The sequence below is a fragment of the Sus scrofa genome, chromosome 3 (assembly GCF_000003025.6).
Source record: "Sus scrofa isolate TJ Tabasco breed Duroc chromosome 3, Sscrofa11.1, whole genome shotgun sequence".
Classification (NCBI taxonomy): domain Eukaryota; kingdom Metazoa; phylum Chordata; class Mammalia; order Artiodactyla; family Suidae; genus Sus; species Sus scrofa.
In genome coordinates, this window is record NC_010445.4 from 131,451,950 (window position 1) to 131,467,251 (window position 15,302).

General features: G+C 61.6%; 1 long non-coding RNA gene across 1 annotated transcript; it reads left to right on the plus strand.

Moving 5' to 3' along the window:
- On the plus strand, positions 854-13,177 carry LOC106509920. The gene is made up of 3 exons (XR_001307930.2): positions 854-5,273; positions 7,116-7,228; positions 11,268-13,177. It is a non-coding gene; the product is annotated as an uncharacterized LOC106509920 (long non-coding RNA).

Below are 15,302 nucleotides of genomic sequence, written 5' to 3' on the forward strand. Positions count from 1 at the left end.
CCCTCTCACCCCCCAGCAGGCCTCTTCTCCCAGTCACTAGGGTAGAATGTTCTTCGCTCCCCAGTGGGGTCGCCCAGAGGGTGGGGACAGGCACGGCTTGTGCGGGAGGCGGGGGGACCTGCAGAGCTGGAGCTGGAGTCAGACCTGGGCCTGGGACTCAGATCTGCTGCTTGCCGTGGGCGACAGCTCACCCCCTGGTGCCTCGGTCTCCCTGTCTGTGAAGTGGGAGGAGCGGAATCTGAGTCCACCACCGCGTCCTCGGGCTTGAGTTGTGACGTGTGGCAGGAGAGCAGGGCCCGGCCCGACGCAGAGCCTCGCGCGGCGGCTTCTTACAGGATGCTCCTGGGATGGCTTTGTCACCAGGACCCTCGCTGCCCCTGGCGGTGCTTCCGGGGGGTGCCTGCCATCCTGATGGCACCTGTAACTACCCACGATTGGCCTGTGCTCTCCCGCCCGAGCCGCGCATGGAACAGCGTCGTAAAGACACCCAATGGGATTCCTCCGAAGTGCAGCCAGCGCCCCGCCTGTGGTGGAGCAGAATTCACTTCCAGATGGAAACGACCAGGGCCCCCTCCGCCATGACCAGGGCCCCTTCCCTGGCGTCTCCTGGGATGGTCGGCTGTAACCGTGCATCTCAGATCTTCCCGGCCAGGTCCGCAGGCCTCCTTCGAGGACTTTCCTCTGTCCAGCTGTTCCAAGGAAATAGCCTTGGAGTTCCCTTCCTGGCTCAGTGGTTGACAAATCCTACGAGGAACCATGAGGTTGTGGGTTCGATCCCTGGCCTCGCTCAGTGGGTTAAGGATCCAGTGTTGCCGTGAGCTGTGGTGTGGGTCGCAGACGTGGCTTGGATCTGGCATCCCTGTGGCTGTGGTGTAGGCTGGCAGCTACAGCTCTGATTAGAACCCTAGCCTGGAAACCTCCATATGCCACGGATGTGGCCCTGGGGGGGAAGAAAAGGCTAAGGAAATAGCCTTGCTTCTCCTGGTGGCTGGCCCACTCCCCCCCCCCCGCCGCCAGCCTTAGTCCCTAGACCTGGGTGTCTAGGGGTCACGGCAGTCGTCCGGTCCCCTCGGCCAGTGTTTGCTAAGTGCTTGCACCCCCGTGGCCACCAGCTGGGTTTGGGCGCCTGGGGTGGGAGGAGTGGGGTGAGCGGGGTTCCCGCTCAGCGGGGACAGAGAGCACAGAGCGTGGAGCCAGGGGACAAAGAAAAACACCCATCGTGTCACCCGCTGCCCTCAGCTCTGCTCAGGGCTCTGATGTGGCGGGCAGGTGGCTTAGTGCCTGTGCTGGGCACAGGGTTCAGTCTGGGGCGCAGGAGAAGGTGACAGCATCCTTGTCCTCAGGGGCTCAGTCCAGGGACCGAGGCCCTCCTTGACCAAGCTGTCCAGGCCGCCCTCAGCTTTCCAGCTAGGCCCTGACTTCCGGGCTCTGCAGTGTCCCGTCTTAGCACGAGTCCTGCCAGGTTGGTTTGGCTCGAGTCCCCCATCTTCCCATCTAATTGTGTTCCTCCTGCCCCATCCCAGCTGGCAGTGCCCTGTCTGCCTGCAGCAAGTGTGCTGCTGGCTCGGTTTACCCACCCCCCGGCTTCCTCGAGTCCTTTTCCAGCCTCTGACCCCACCTGCTCCTTGGCTGTGGGGCCTCACATGCTTCTGGGTACGTGGAGTTGAACTTGAGTCTTTGCCGCTGCCTTTCTTCTCCCAATTTACTCCTGAGTGGAGCCAGTTTTTATCACTGAAACCACCATCCAGCTCAGGTTTTTCTCTGACACGAGAGGCGAGCGGCAGACTGGGGTGCATGTGATTTAACCCTAAGAAGAATCAAAAGAGGAATAAAGCATCGAGGGTTTCGAAAGAGGTGGAAGCCCGGCCAAGAGGCAAGTGATGACACTGAAGAGGCCTGGGAGATGGCGCTGAAAGGACGAGGTGTGTGATTTGCAAATATTTGCCCCAATTTGAGGCTCTTTTTTTTTAAATTATTCTTTTAACAAGTTCTTCCACAGAGTAACAGTCTTCAACATTGTGCTGAAGTCTAGTCTAGTAACCTTTTTCCTTTATGGATTACGCTTTTGGTGCCGTAGCTACAGCCCAGCAACCCCACCCCAAGTCTGAAAGGTGTTCTCCCCCTTCTCAGTTCGGACCTTGCAAGCCCACGTCTTCATTCAGGCCTGTGACCCTGCGAGTTAATTTCAGGGGCCAGCATCTCAGTTACCAAGCATCCTGTGTGGGAAAGATGACCCTTTGAAAGCTGCTACGACTCTGTCAAAACTCAGCTGGGGCTGTTCGTGTGAGACTGTCGGACTCCGTTCTTTTCTGTGGTCCGTGTGCACGTGGCTTTCCTCTTGGTAACGCTGCACCTGCCGAAGCCACCTGTTAGATCCGGGACCTTTTTTTTAAACTGTTGAATACTTGGGATTTTCCGGGTGGACAGTGGTTGTGTTCCGCTTGAAACCAAGACAGTTTTCTTTCTTCCTCGCCGTTCCGGGGGCCCTTCATCTCTGTCTCTCACCGCACGCAGGGGAGGTGAGGACCACAGCACCCTTCCGACGGGAGAGGTGGAAGGCGACGCGCTTTCTTTCTGGCTGCCCTCGGGCAGTGAGCCCCTCAGGCTTTGACCATTAAGTGGGATTGTGCAGCTGCCTTATATCAGGTTGAGAAGGTTCCCCCCCCTTTTTTTTCCCTCTCTTTTTAGGACCGCACCTGTAGTATATGGAAGTTCCCAGGCTCGGATGTGAATCAGAGCTGCAGCTGCCGGCCTACAGCACAGCCACGGCAATGCCGGATCCTTAACCCACTGACTGAGGCCGGGGAGCGAACCCTCATCCTCAGGGACACCATGTCGGATCCTCAGCCTGCTGAGCCGCAGCGGGAGCTCCGAGAGCGCCCTATCCCTCTTTGCGACAGGCTTTTTAAACTTGGGAATGGATGTTGAATTGTCTTGAATCCTTTTCTGTGCCAATAGATACGATTATGCAGGTTTTCTTCTGGGGTCTGTTCGTGTGATGATCCGCCTTGATTGGTTTTTAAATGTCGACCGGCCTTACTAGGGAGAAGAGAGCCTCTTGCTCATGATTCCTTATCTTTTGGAAACGCGGCTGATTTCGCTTGCCGGCACTGTGTTGAGCACCTGACCTCTCTCTTCACCTGCGCTGTCAGGCCGCTGTTTCCTCTGGCTGTCCGTCTCTGGCTGTGCTGGCCTCTGAGCAGCGCCGGCCTCATGCCGCGCGTCGCAAGTGCTTTTCTTTCCGGGAAGCGGCTGTGGAGAGTCGGGCTCGTCTTTTCTAAAGGAGGTCCCGTCCTCTCGCGGGGGTCCTGAGACTGAGGCTGCGCTGGGGACAGAGCCGAGGTAACGCCCAAGCAGCTCCCCCCCGTGCTGGCCTCGGCCGCCCTGCAGGGTCCCCAGCTACAGCTGCCGTGTCTGTCCCGGCTCCTGGCTGCGACCAGGAGGACGGGGGCCCCTCCCGCTCGGCGGCACCGGAAGCCGTTTGTTGTCTCTTTGGGGAGAAGAGAGGAAGGAGGGGGTCGGGGCAGGAGGGCCCTTTCGAAGGGGGAGGGCCAGGCCGTTCTTTTTCTTGCAAGACTCTGCGAAGCGCGTCGCCGCTGCACGGAGCTGGTGTGCAGACGCCAGACGAGACCTCGGACCTGCTGTTCTGGGTTCCGGGACCTCGAGTGCTCGCGACTCGGTGACTCTGGGCCTCTTGCGGTCCGCGGTGGCCACATGATGGGCCAGAGGCACGCGCAGCCCTGCGCTGTGTCCCCGCCTCGCTCGAACCCCTGCCGTCGGGCTGTGCTCATTCGGGCCGTTCACAGAGGGTCCGGGCCATCTGGTCCAGCCACACGTGGAGGAACCTGGGTCCCGAGTCCCTGGGCCACGTCGGCCAGTGGCACCAGCACAAGAGTGGTGTCACCGGGGAAGACGCTGAGCTGTCTGTCGCGCAGCCAGACTTTATTCCCCAAAGAGCCAACCTTAAGGGGCCCCCAGAACCTTTCTCTGGATGGGCCACGAGGGGAACGTGGAACTTTCCACGAGGGACTTTCCATCTCGTCTCCGTGTGACCCTCGCACTCGGCGTATCAAGCTGACCCACTCGTGTTACTTTTATTTTCTGCACAGCAGAGTTGAAAGTGATACTGAGGGACTCTTTGGGAGAGTTTGACCTCTTGGAGGCAAGAGTCGCAAGGACAGGGGAATATGATGAGGATAATTTTGGCACCGCCGAGGACACAGGGAACATGTTACCTGCGCTGTAACTTGGGCAGAACGTGAGGGCTGTTTTCGCAGCCGAGACCCGCAGGTGAGGAAGAGGCGCCGTGCTGTCTGCCGACCGCCCGCTCCCGGGTCTTCCCGCGGTGCCCTTGCAGTGCCCTTGCACCGTTCGCGGGCACCGCGCCTGCGACATTGGGGCCCAGCGCAGGGCCCGAGAAGCGGATCTGCTTGGGGAGAGCTCGCTGGGCCGACAGGACTTCCTAGCACCGGGTCCCAGGAAGCGGCGGGCACGCCTGTCCCTGCCGCTCGGTGGATGTGGTTTAATTAAGCGAGGAGGGTGCCGCGGGAGACAGCGCTGCCCGCGGTTTGATTTGTGAGATGGTTAAAGCGTTTGGAAGCTCCTCGAAGAAAGCAGGTGGTGAGGGTGAAGGGCGGTCCCATCAGAAGCAGCCCCGCACACACCTGGCCCAGGTCGAGGCGTTCCTGGGAATCAGCTGCCTCTTCCCCGACCCGGGGGCGAGGGGCCGCGGCTGCAGGGGGCTGCGGCTCCAGGGAGCGCCCTCGGTCCCAGCGACCCCCAAGTCCCTGGGCCTTCATTCTGTCTCCCTCTCGGGGCCCAGTCAGACCTACGGGATCAGAACCTCTGGGGTCCCGCCTTCTTAGTTTTCAGGCTTCAATTTTAATGTAGTTGTGGGTTCACACTGATCCTGAGAACCGAGGCGGAGACCCGTGTAGGCCTTACCCGCTCCCTTAGTAGCGGCGCCTTGCAGAACTGGAGTCAAGCGGACGCCCAGGGCACGGGGTTCGAACCGCATCCCGTTCTGACGCCCTGCTTCTCTTTGTGCTCCTCTGTGCACACGTGTATGGAATTACACACCTCGGTGCGTTGTCGCATGTGTGCCCAGCCACCGCCCAGATGTGGACATGCCCGTCGCCAGCTCAGCGCCGCCGGGGACGCCTGAGTGTTTGCTGAACGGACCTTCAGCGTCCGCTGGTGCCGAACCTGTGTGACAGGGAAGCGCTGGTCAGATCCTCGAGCCCCGGGAGAAGCCAACGGCCACATGGAACGAAGTAGGTGTGGCCAGCAGGGCGGGACGGGGGGCTTGTCCTGACGCAGTGTCCTGCGTCAGACGTGGGCATGTCTGCCATGAAGTCCTTAGATTTTATTTTATTTAATTTTTTAAATTTTTTTAATTTTTTTGTCTTTTTTTGTTGTTGTTGTTGCTATTTCTTGGGCCGCTCCCGCGGCATATGGAGGTTCCCAGGCTAGGGGTCGAATCGGAGCTGTAGCCACCGGCCTACGCCAGAGCCACAGCAACGCGGGATCCGAGCCGCGTCTGCAACCTACACCACAGCTCATGGCAACGCCGGATCGTTAACCCACTGAGCAAGGCCAGGGACCGAACCCGCAACCTCATGGTTCCTAGTCGGATTCGTTAACCACTGCGCCACGACGGGAACTCCGAAGTCCTTAGATTTTAAAAACACACAGAGCGTCCTCAGGCCCCAGTCCCCGTGCTGACACTGAGCTGCTCCTGCCGGGTCACACTGGGGGCGGGGGGGTGTCACACTGGCAGGTGAGGGGGGCAGGAGGCTGCTCCCCTGTTCCCGGGAGATGTCTGGGGGCGCCACACCCCAGGGACGGGCGCTCCTGGGACACGTGTGAGATTCACACCAGCCTCGTGCTGGTTTGGGACAAAACAACTTGTACTTGGATCCTGTGGGAACAGGGAGAGCCTGGGGTGTAGGCCTCCGTGTTCTAAATGCACTGAGAAGCATTTTCCCTGCCCGTGGATGTGGTGTCTTCTGAAACCAGTGGGGCCATGGTTGCTTAAGGACATGGAGGCAGCAGAGTAGTGGGATGGGGGCGGCAGGGCGGCGGGATGGGGGCGGCGAGTATTTGGACACAGCTCTGATGTGCTTGAAAGAGCCCTGCCCTTGGAAGCCGAGCAGCACAGGTTCACGTTCCGGTCGCAGCACCTGCCCAGATCAAAGTCCGCGTGTCTGTCTCCAGCGGAGGCCTCTCCTTCTCCAGCCTCGGGGCGTCCTGGCCTCTGCAGGGTGGTGACCAGCGGCTCCCTTCCTCCTGCTGGGGACCGCGCTCTCCATAGCCAGCTTTTCTCTGCACACGTCCCGTGCGCTGGCAGCACTGCCGGCAGCCTCTGGGACTGGTGCCCCCGCTCTGTCCCTGCTCCTCCTCCCCCTGGGCTGTGGGGTCCGCTCCTGCTGCTTGGCCTGGTCCTGTGAGTCCTTTCCAGCAGCTGAAGCTCCCTGTGGGGTGACGGGTGACGTGTGACCACTTCAAAGGACCATGGTTGTTGAACAAGGGTTGGGGGCAGGTGGCTGATCCAGCAGCCTGCCAGAGCCGGTGAGGGTCGCGTCAGCACGCGGAGACCCTGCCCGAGGGAGAGCCCTTGCTGGTGGTCACCCAGGATGGACCGGGCTGTGGGGGCAGCGAGGAGGGACTCCAGGGCTGACCCCCGAGAAAGAGGTGGCGTCTGAGATTGTCACCTGAGGGACAAGCTGGCGTTCCCAGGGGACCAAGGCCCGCAGCTGGAGGAGCCAGCAGGCCGGGCAGAGGGCAGAGGGTGCAGAGTCCCAGGCGTGCCAGGCTCCTGCGGAGAAGCGGTCCTCGGCCCCCTGCAGGGCTGCCCACGGCTGGCGAGCTGGGGAGAGATGGGAGGGGCCGTGGATGCTGAGTCAGGAGAGGTTTGAGGGGGAAAAGGGGTGTTCAGGAAAGCCTCTGTCTGCTGGCTGGAAATGTTACCGTGCGCTTGGGGTTTGAATCGAGAGAACCTGGGCTCGGGACGCGCGGGGCGTCTGCGGGGAGCTGGCTGTGCTGCCGCAGTGGAGTGGAAAATCGTTACTGGGCGCAGATGCATATTTAATGAGGCCTCTCTCCTCCTCTCGCAGCCGTCAGCCTCTGCTTTCCCCGGAGCTCGGAGAAGTGCACGGAGGGGGCGTCTGAAGGTTACTCGGCTGTTGTTCTAATGGAACAGAGAAGCATGGACTCGGGCTTTAAAAATGTAAGAGGCAGGAAGCGGCTCTGGTTAGATCAGGGCATCCGGAGGTCAGGCCAGCGTGGGCCCGGCACGGCCGGGCGAGGCTCCTCTCAGCTGCCGCCTTGGCCTTGGAGGGCCCTGGCCTTCACTTGACCCCGTGGTCTGCAGCCGTGACTGTCCCTGTGCCCCTGCCGTGGGGGTGGGGCCCCTCCGTGCCTCCAGCAGCAGCCCCCACCCCAGGCTTCCCTCACCCCCTACGTGGTCCTGTGCCCCCCACCCCCCCGCCAAGCACAAACAGGACTTTCCAGGAGGAGGGCTCCCCTCGGGCCACTCCACTGCCCCACCCCCCGCCCCAGCACTGGGAGTCCCCAGCCTGCACCAGGGCTCAGGCCCCATGCCGGGACTGGGCGGACAAGCAGGCTGGGGAGCCCTGGAGTGTGAGCGGAGTGGAAGCCGGTGCTGCTTGTGGGCCTTAGCACAGATGGGCCCCGGCAGGATGGAGGTGTCCCCCGGCGTCGTGTCCCTGTGGGTCCTGGTGCTGCTCTTGGGTGACTCTGCTCATCCCCGCCTCCTCTAGGACGTGGTCCTGCAGAGATTAGCCTGGTAGTGCCCGGGGTTCCGCATGGGGTCTGCGATTGCTTCTTAGGGAAGATGGGAACACGCCTTGTCATCTGCCTTAAAACTTCTACCAGCTCCCTGTCCACCATCTGTCCATCCTCTGTCCATCTGGGTTAGAGGGGTGGAGGCCTGGGCCCCACGCCGCCTGCTGGGGATGCACAGCCCAGCCGCCGGGCCCCGGGGGCTGTGTGGACAGAGACAAGGAGGGCCTTCAGTGGGGCCAGAGTGTGAGGCCAGGCCCTGGCCCGTGGCCTGGTGAGGACGGCTGCAGATGCCCCGGGAGCTGGGTTTATTCCAGAGTGTCCTGGTGGGACAAGTGTCCTGAGACCTGGCAGAGGGCGCTGTGCCTAGGGCACCGCCCAGCTGCTCTTGCCACCCTCCCTGCAGGTCTCCCAGTCGTCAGGGGAGGGGGGCCTGGGTGTCCCCCTGCTCTCCAAGCCTGTCTGTGTTCAGAGGACCCGCCTGGGGGGTGGCGCTGGGATGCGTGGCCGGCCGGCGGCCCTGGGCATCGATCTTCCGTCGGGGCCACGAGCAGCTCCTATTCCAGGGGCCGCTTCTCGCAATAAATCCCAGATGGGCTCTGAGAGATGGAATTTCCGGGAACGAGGCTGTGGGGACAGCCAGAGTCAAGTAAATCCTCCGAAGCAGTGACACTTTCCAGATGGAGGCCGAGCCGAGGGTCCACCCAGCGAGGCCTCGGGGCCGCATGGGCGGCGGGAAGGTGCTGAGTCCGTCTGTCCTCTCGGGGTCAGAGGTCGGGGCCGTGGTCAGAGGTGCGGCGGTTGATGAGGGGTCTGAGCACGTGGAGGGTTTATTGAGTGTTTTCTCTTATTTATGCCGCTCGTCTCGCTGGGGTTGATGGAAAGAGCCCAAGATGGTGGGCTGGGAATCAGTGACGGAGCAGTGGGTTCGGGGGGCGGCAGGGGGAGCACAGAGGTGTCCACGTGTACATCACCGCCCCGCCCGGCTCGCCTCCACCTGTCCCGGGGCTGGTGCAGCCCCCTCCCCTGCAGAGGCCCGGGGAGGTCCCCACTGCCGCACGATCGGCCACACACTGGCCTGACTGGCGCCCACACCGCCTTCCACGGGTACACCCTTGGGTGGTGGGGAGAAGCCCAGCCCTGCAGCACCCCCTGCCTGCCAAGTGACTCACCCAGGAAGAGCCCATGATGTTCAAAAGAGTGACAGAGTCCAGGTCCCCAGGGTCGGGAGGGATGAGTCTGGAGGGACGTTGCGGGTCTCTGCTGGGACAGGACTGCTGATGCCCCTGCGTCTACCCGCCAAGGGCCTGCCGTCCGGTTCCTCTCCCCCACGGCCCTGAGGGCACGGCCACTTCCACTTTCAGTCAGCGTCTGGGGACGCGTCACTGGCTTGTCCAGGTCATGCCACGGGTCAGTAGAGCTGGGGGCCCGAGCGTCTGGCTCTGGCGTCATCCCCATGGACCCCCCTCCTGGGGCTCAGTCGGCGTAGGAGCCCGAGCCTGGCTGGCTTCAGGCGAGTGTCCACAGGAGACCAGGGCCCAAGGGGAGATGGGAAGGCCATGTGGAGGCCAGCCTGCAGGGTGGCCCTGGGGCCCTTGTCCAACGCCCTGGCCGTCCTCCCCCCACCGTCTGGGGCCGTGTCCTCGCCCTCGTGTCCCAAAGGCCGGCCTTGGATGCTTGGATGCAGCATGAGGTGGAATGAGGCTGTGCCAGCCGGGGCCCTCTCCTGAGACACCTGGCAGCCCTGCTGCTGCCCTTGGATGCTGGCTGCCGCGTTTGAAGCCCATCCCGTCCCCCTGGGAGGAGGACGCTGCGTGGACAGAGGACAGACATGCTCGGTGATGGCCCTGTCCAGACCCCACAGGCGCCTCTGACCAGGCCTCGGGGAGCAGCCTTAGGTGTCCAAGGACTGTTCCCGGTGGAACAGGGTAACCCCAGGCGCTGGCGGGAGCGTCGGCGTTTGCAAATGAGCACTGGAAATGCTTTTAAACTGCCCCACCGGCCGCCTCTGCCCCTGAACCCGGTGGTGGCGGAGGGTGTGTGGAGGCAGGGGCTGCCTTTCCACACAGCCTTGCCCGAGGGCGGCCCCACGGCAGGGGGCTCGAGGACCGTCTCCAGGTCGCGCTGCCCTGCTCTGTCCCCTCGCCTTCCGGACCCCCGGTCTGACCTCACCGCCTCCCTTCCTGGGGCCGCCGTCCAGCCCGGGCACTGGCTGCCGTTTTCTGCCCTCAGCCTCCTCCAACTGTAGATTTGGGTTCATCTAATTCTCCTATTTTTTCTTTCATTCTTTTTTCCTTTTTAGGGCCGCATCTGTGGCATATGGAGGTTCCCAGGCTGGGAGGCAAATCAGAGCTGCAGTTGCCACCCTACCTCACAGCCACAGCAATGCCAGATCCGAGCCGTGTCTGCAACCTACACCACAGCTCACGGCAATGCCGGATCCCCAACCCACTGAGCGAGGCCGGGGATCGAACTCGCGTCCTCATGGATACCAGCCGGGTTCTGAGCCCGCTGAGCCGCGACGGGAACTCCCTCCTATTACTCCCCATCAGGTGAGACTTTCTCTCCAGCTCTTCCTCCCTCGCCCTGGCGCAGCCTGAGGTTCCCGCTAAATGTCCTCCCTGTTTTCCTCCGCTCGTGTCTGCTGCTTCTTCCAGATGCGGCTGCCTCGGCGTGGGGGGCCCCGCCTCACGGATGCCCTTCCCCTGCGCGGCGCCAGCGCCGCATCCCCGGTGACCGGGGACCAGCTGTGGGGAGAGTCAGGGCTGGGCTGGCGGCGGGGGCTCTGAGAGCAGGAGAGGCGCTCCTTCCGTGTCCCCCTCAAGCCAGCGTCTCTGTTTCTGCAGGGGCTGCAGGGCGGGCTCTGAGCACTCCCGGGCCCCGTCCGCTCCCTCCCTCTGCTCCTTCCAGGCCTCTCCTAGGAACTCAGCTCCCCCCTTGTGAGGCATCAGTTCCTGGCAGCATCTCAGCTGCACTTCTGAGCTCCTGGAGCTGCTGCATCCTGGAGCCCAGGCCCCGAGCTTCACATTTGATCTTGAAAGCACCTCCACCACCTCGAGCCGCTTCCTCACCTGTGATGGTGACTACGACACAGGCTGTTCTGAGGTTGAAATGAAGTGATGTCACCCTGTATACCCTCAAGCCGCGCCTGGCCTGTAACACGCGCTCTGTGACGCTCCGTCTCCCCCGTCGATCTTACTAAGCGTCAGCCTGCTCTGCTGCCCCCACGCTGCCCACAGCGTGACCGTCCCAGAGGGGCCCTGTGCCTAAACCCCTCCACGCTGACCTTGCCGCAGGAAGTTTGTACCCCGAGGAGGAGGAGAAGAGGGGGAAGAAAGAAACCTGCTGACTCTGAGCCCCCCCCCCCGCGCCCCCCGGGGGTTCCATGGGCGCGTCCGCCGGCGCCCTCGGTTCAACCAGTGGCCTGATTTGGGCTTTAGCTTGTGTCTCCTCTCTCATAAAAGATGCGGCTCACATGACAGCCAGAAAGGAAAGGAGGAAAATTACCAGCGAGGGAGAGACGTGGGACCCGGCGGATCCTGCAGGGCTCAGCGTTTTCCGAGTCAGTGCTCCTAGGAGACGGCGGGCTTTGGGGCTTCAGGTTGCATTTCTTTGCTGCTGTGGCGCTGACCGGCGTGTGCCAGAAGGCGCAGCAGTTGGAGGGAAGGCAGGGCTGCTGCTGAGAACAGCCTTATCGAGATGTGGTTTGCATCCCGGAAACTCACCTGCGTCGAGTGCATGAATCCTGCTGTTGACAGAGTTGCAGGAGCAACCCAGCCTGATGCTGGACTTTCCACCACCCGGAAAAGGAGCAGCAGGCCGTTGCCACTCACTCCCCTGCGACCCCAGCCCTGGGCCGTCCCTCATCTACTTTTTCTCTGTATATGTGCCTTCTTGTTTGTTCGACATTCAGCATAAATGCAATTTCACAACCTTCCCCTTTTCTGTCTGGCTTCCTTGACGTTGCATAACACTTTGAAGGGTCACCCGTGTCGCGGCGCGTGGCAGGAGGTTCTTTTTATTACCGGACAGCATTCGATTACGTGAGCGGACCGTACGGGTGGACTCAGAGGTACCGCGCGTTTCGTTCCAGAGCCCCGTGTAGTGAGTAGTGCGAGAAGCTGCGTCATAAGCCAACCGCGTTGTTGCCCAGTGCGTGTAGACGTCAGGGGTACGCGGGGCTGTGTTACGTCTGAAGATCCAAGTACAGGCCGTCATTTAAAACACTTGATCGTTAAAAATGCCATCCCCGGAGTCTTCAGGGAGTCGTAATCCCGTGGCAGTAGGAACGTCAAAGGTGTGATTCCCGGGTCACTGTGACAAACGCGGTAATGACTAGAAGCGTGAAAGACCGTGAGAATTACCAAAACGTCGCATAGAGACACAAAGCGAGCAAACAGATGCTATTGGAAAGGTGGTGCCCATAGGCTTGCCTGATGCAGGGCTCCACAAACCTTTAATTTGTTAAACAAAACAAAAACCACCCAACCCTCCCCCCCAAAATGCAGTATCTGTGAAGCGCAGTAAAAGGAGGTGTGTCTGTATTGCGTCTGTCAGTCCACCGCCTGAGGGATGGATGGATCCAGGGGTGAGCTCATGGATACTTGAGTTGTTTCCACTCTGGGGACCTTGTGGAAAAAGCTGCCACCAGCACGGTGTCCCGGTGTTCGCGAGGCCCTAGGCTCCCTTTCTCCCGGGTTCCGCGTAGGCGAGGAGTGGCTGAGTCACACGGGGACCAGGACCTGGTAGCTTAAGAAGCAGCAAAACATTTTCCGAAGCGGCCGCCCCACTTACATTCCCATCAGCCGCGTGCACGGGTCCAGTCTCCCGCATCCTCGCCAGAAAGGCGAGCTTTCTGCGAGCTCGGGCGACAGCCGTCGTAGTGGGTGAGCAGTGGTGTCTCTGGCGGCGGCGGCTGAGCCTTCGCCTTATTGGCCTCGTCTGCCTCCCTGGGTCAGATTTCCGTGTTCGATTCTCCGTGAACAGGGCGCCCTTCACCCCCCACTGCGCGCTGCCAGCACTTCTCAGCCGGCGGGGGGCGGGGGGGGGGCTCTCTACAGGGCCTCTCCCCGCCCGACACATCCTGGGCCCGGCACATGGCTCCCTCTCCCGAGGCCAGGAGAGTTCTTGCCGATTTTGTGCAGGAGGAAAGTAAAGCTTGTCCAGTTTGCTCTGTGGACGGGGCGGGGGCGCTGGGACCCACGTTGTCCTCTTGGCTTCGTGTCCGAGGCCGCCGAGAGCAAGCGTCCAGATGGCAGGAGTGCTTTCCTCTGCGGGTCCGCTTCTGAGAACTGGCCTTCTCTTCCTTTTTGGGATTTTAGTCCTGCAGTACAATGTACCTGCTACAGAACTTGACCATTTTTTAAAAAATTAAAAAAAATTTTTTTTGGCTTTTTGCCTTTTCTAGGGCTGCTCCCACGGCATATGGAGGTTCCCAGGCTAGGGGTCAAATCGGAGCTATAGCCACCGGCCTACGCCAGAGCCACAGCAACGCAGGATCCGAGCCGCGTCTGCAACCTACACCACAGCTCACAGCAACGCCGGATCGTTAACCCACTGAACGAGGCCAGGGATCAAATCCGCAACCTCATGGTTCCCGGTCAGATTCGTTAACCACTGAGCCACGGCGAGCACTCCTGGACTTGACCATTGAAGCATTTGTAGACGTGCAGGCCATCCGCGTTGCTGTGTGTCCACCACCACTGCTGGCCTCTGCCACCCTTTTCGGCTCGTAAAACTGAGACTCCGTGCCGGTTCAACGGTAACTCCCCCGCCTCCCCCTGGACCCACCATCCTCCTTCGTGTCTGTGGGTCCGTCTGCTCCGGGGCCACCGTCCTCCTTCGTGTCTGCGGGTCCGTCTGCTCCGGGCCCACCGTCCTCCTTCGTGTCTGCGGGTCCGTCTGCTCCGGGGCCACCGTCCTCCTTCGTGTCTGTGGGTCCGTCTGCTCCGGGCCCACCGTCCTTCGTGTCTGTGGGTCCGTCTGCTTCGGGCCCACCGTCCTCCTTCGTGTCTGCGGGTCCGTCTGCTCCGGGCCCACCGTCCTCTTCGTGTCTGCGGGTCCATCTGCTCCGGGGCCTCGCGCAGGCGGAACCACGTAGTGTCTTTTTGAGACACTCGTTTCTCTGAGCATGGCGTCTTCCAGGCCTACCCATGTGGTAGGGGTGTCGGAACTTTCTTGTCTTTCTAGGACAAATACTCTTCCGTGGCATGGATGGCCCACGCTGTGCTCATACGTTTGTTTACCACGGACGCGGGGCTGCGCCCGGCCTTGGCTGTTAGGAATCACGCTGGGACTGGGTACAGAAAGGTGCGGGTGTCTCCGAGACCCTGCCCTCAGTTCGCAGGTGTACGCTCGGAAGCGGCATGCTGGATCATTTGGTCCTTCTTTTTCTGACTGCTCCAGCGGCATACAGAGGTTCCCGGCCCAGGGATCGCACCTCAGCCACGGCAGTGACAACACTAGGTCCTTAACCCATGGAGCCACCAGGGAACTCCCTCGTTTGGTAGTTCTGCATTTAGTTTATCCCCAAGAACTATTCTGTTCGATGCTGTTCTCCCCAGCTGCACCCTGTGGCTCTCCCTCCAGCTGCGCAAAGGGCTCCAGGCCGGCCTCTCTGCAGGGGGGGGCTTAATGGGTGGATGCGGCCCATCCAGGTCTCCGGGTGTCCAGGAGCCACATCTGAGGTCAGCCTGTGGTCTCCGCGGAGGATGACGAGGGCTCGGAGCAGGGGAGCACCTCCTGCCAGGGTGGCAGCGGGTGACAGGGCGGGGCCATGTCCTGCAGTGTCCGGTGCTGGCCGCCTGTGTGTGTCCACTCTGTGTGGCTGAGCCTAGAGGTGCCTGGTCAGTTTTTACCCCCTTTTCCTTCCTGACAGACCACAGTGTGCTCCCGTGTATGACTGCATTGCGTTCCTGGGTGCGACCTTCCCAACCCCGGGCTTCCCCGGCCCCCTGCGCAGGCCAGGCGCTCCCCCCGAGGCCGGGCAAGGCCTGGGGGGGGGGGCGCTTGTGGGATGTGACACGTGGCAGGGGGACTGGCGGTGCTGCAGCTGGAATCTCAGAGCTGCCCCACCCCTTTCCCAGCCCAGAACCCGGCGCCAAGGGCTCGGCGAGCCAACCCCGCTGCCGGGGGGCTGGCGGGCAGGTGTTTCGAGGCCCCTGGGGACCTCAGGGCGAGGGCCAGCCCTGGCTGGGATGTGGCTCCGGACCGCGGTGGTGTCCTTTGTGTGGAAGGAAAGCAGGCTTCGCTGGCCCGTGTCTGCGGAAAAGCCGAGGCCTGCAGATGTTATTATTCCCTCCAGGTGACCGAGGGTATCGTGGGGCCAGGTGGCTGACACCTGAGGGAGCCGGAGTCATTCCAGCGATGAACTGGGTGCACTTGTGTAGCGTTTGTCTGTGCCTGTGTGTGCACACGTCTGTATTGTGTAGATGTGTGTGTGTGTGTGCGTGCGCATGTCTATACGTGTGTAGGGTGTGTGTGAGCGCGTGTGTATGGGC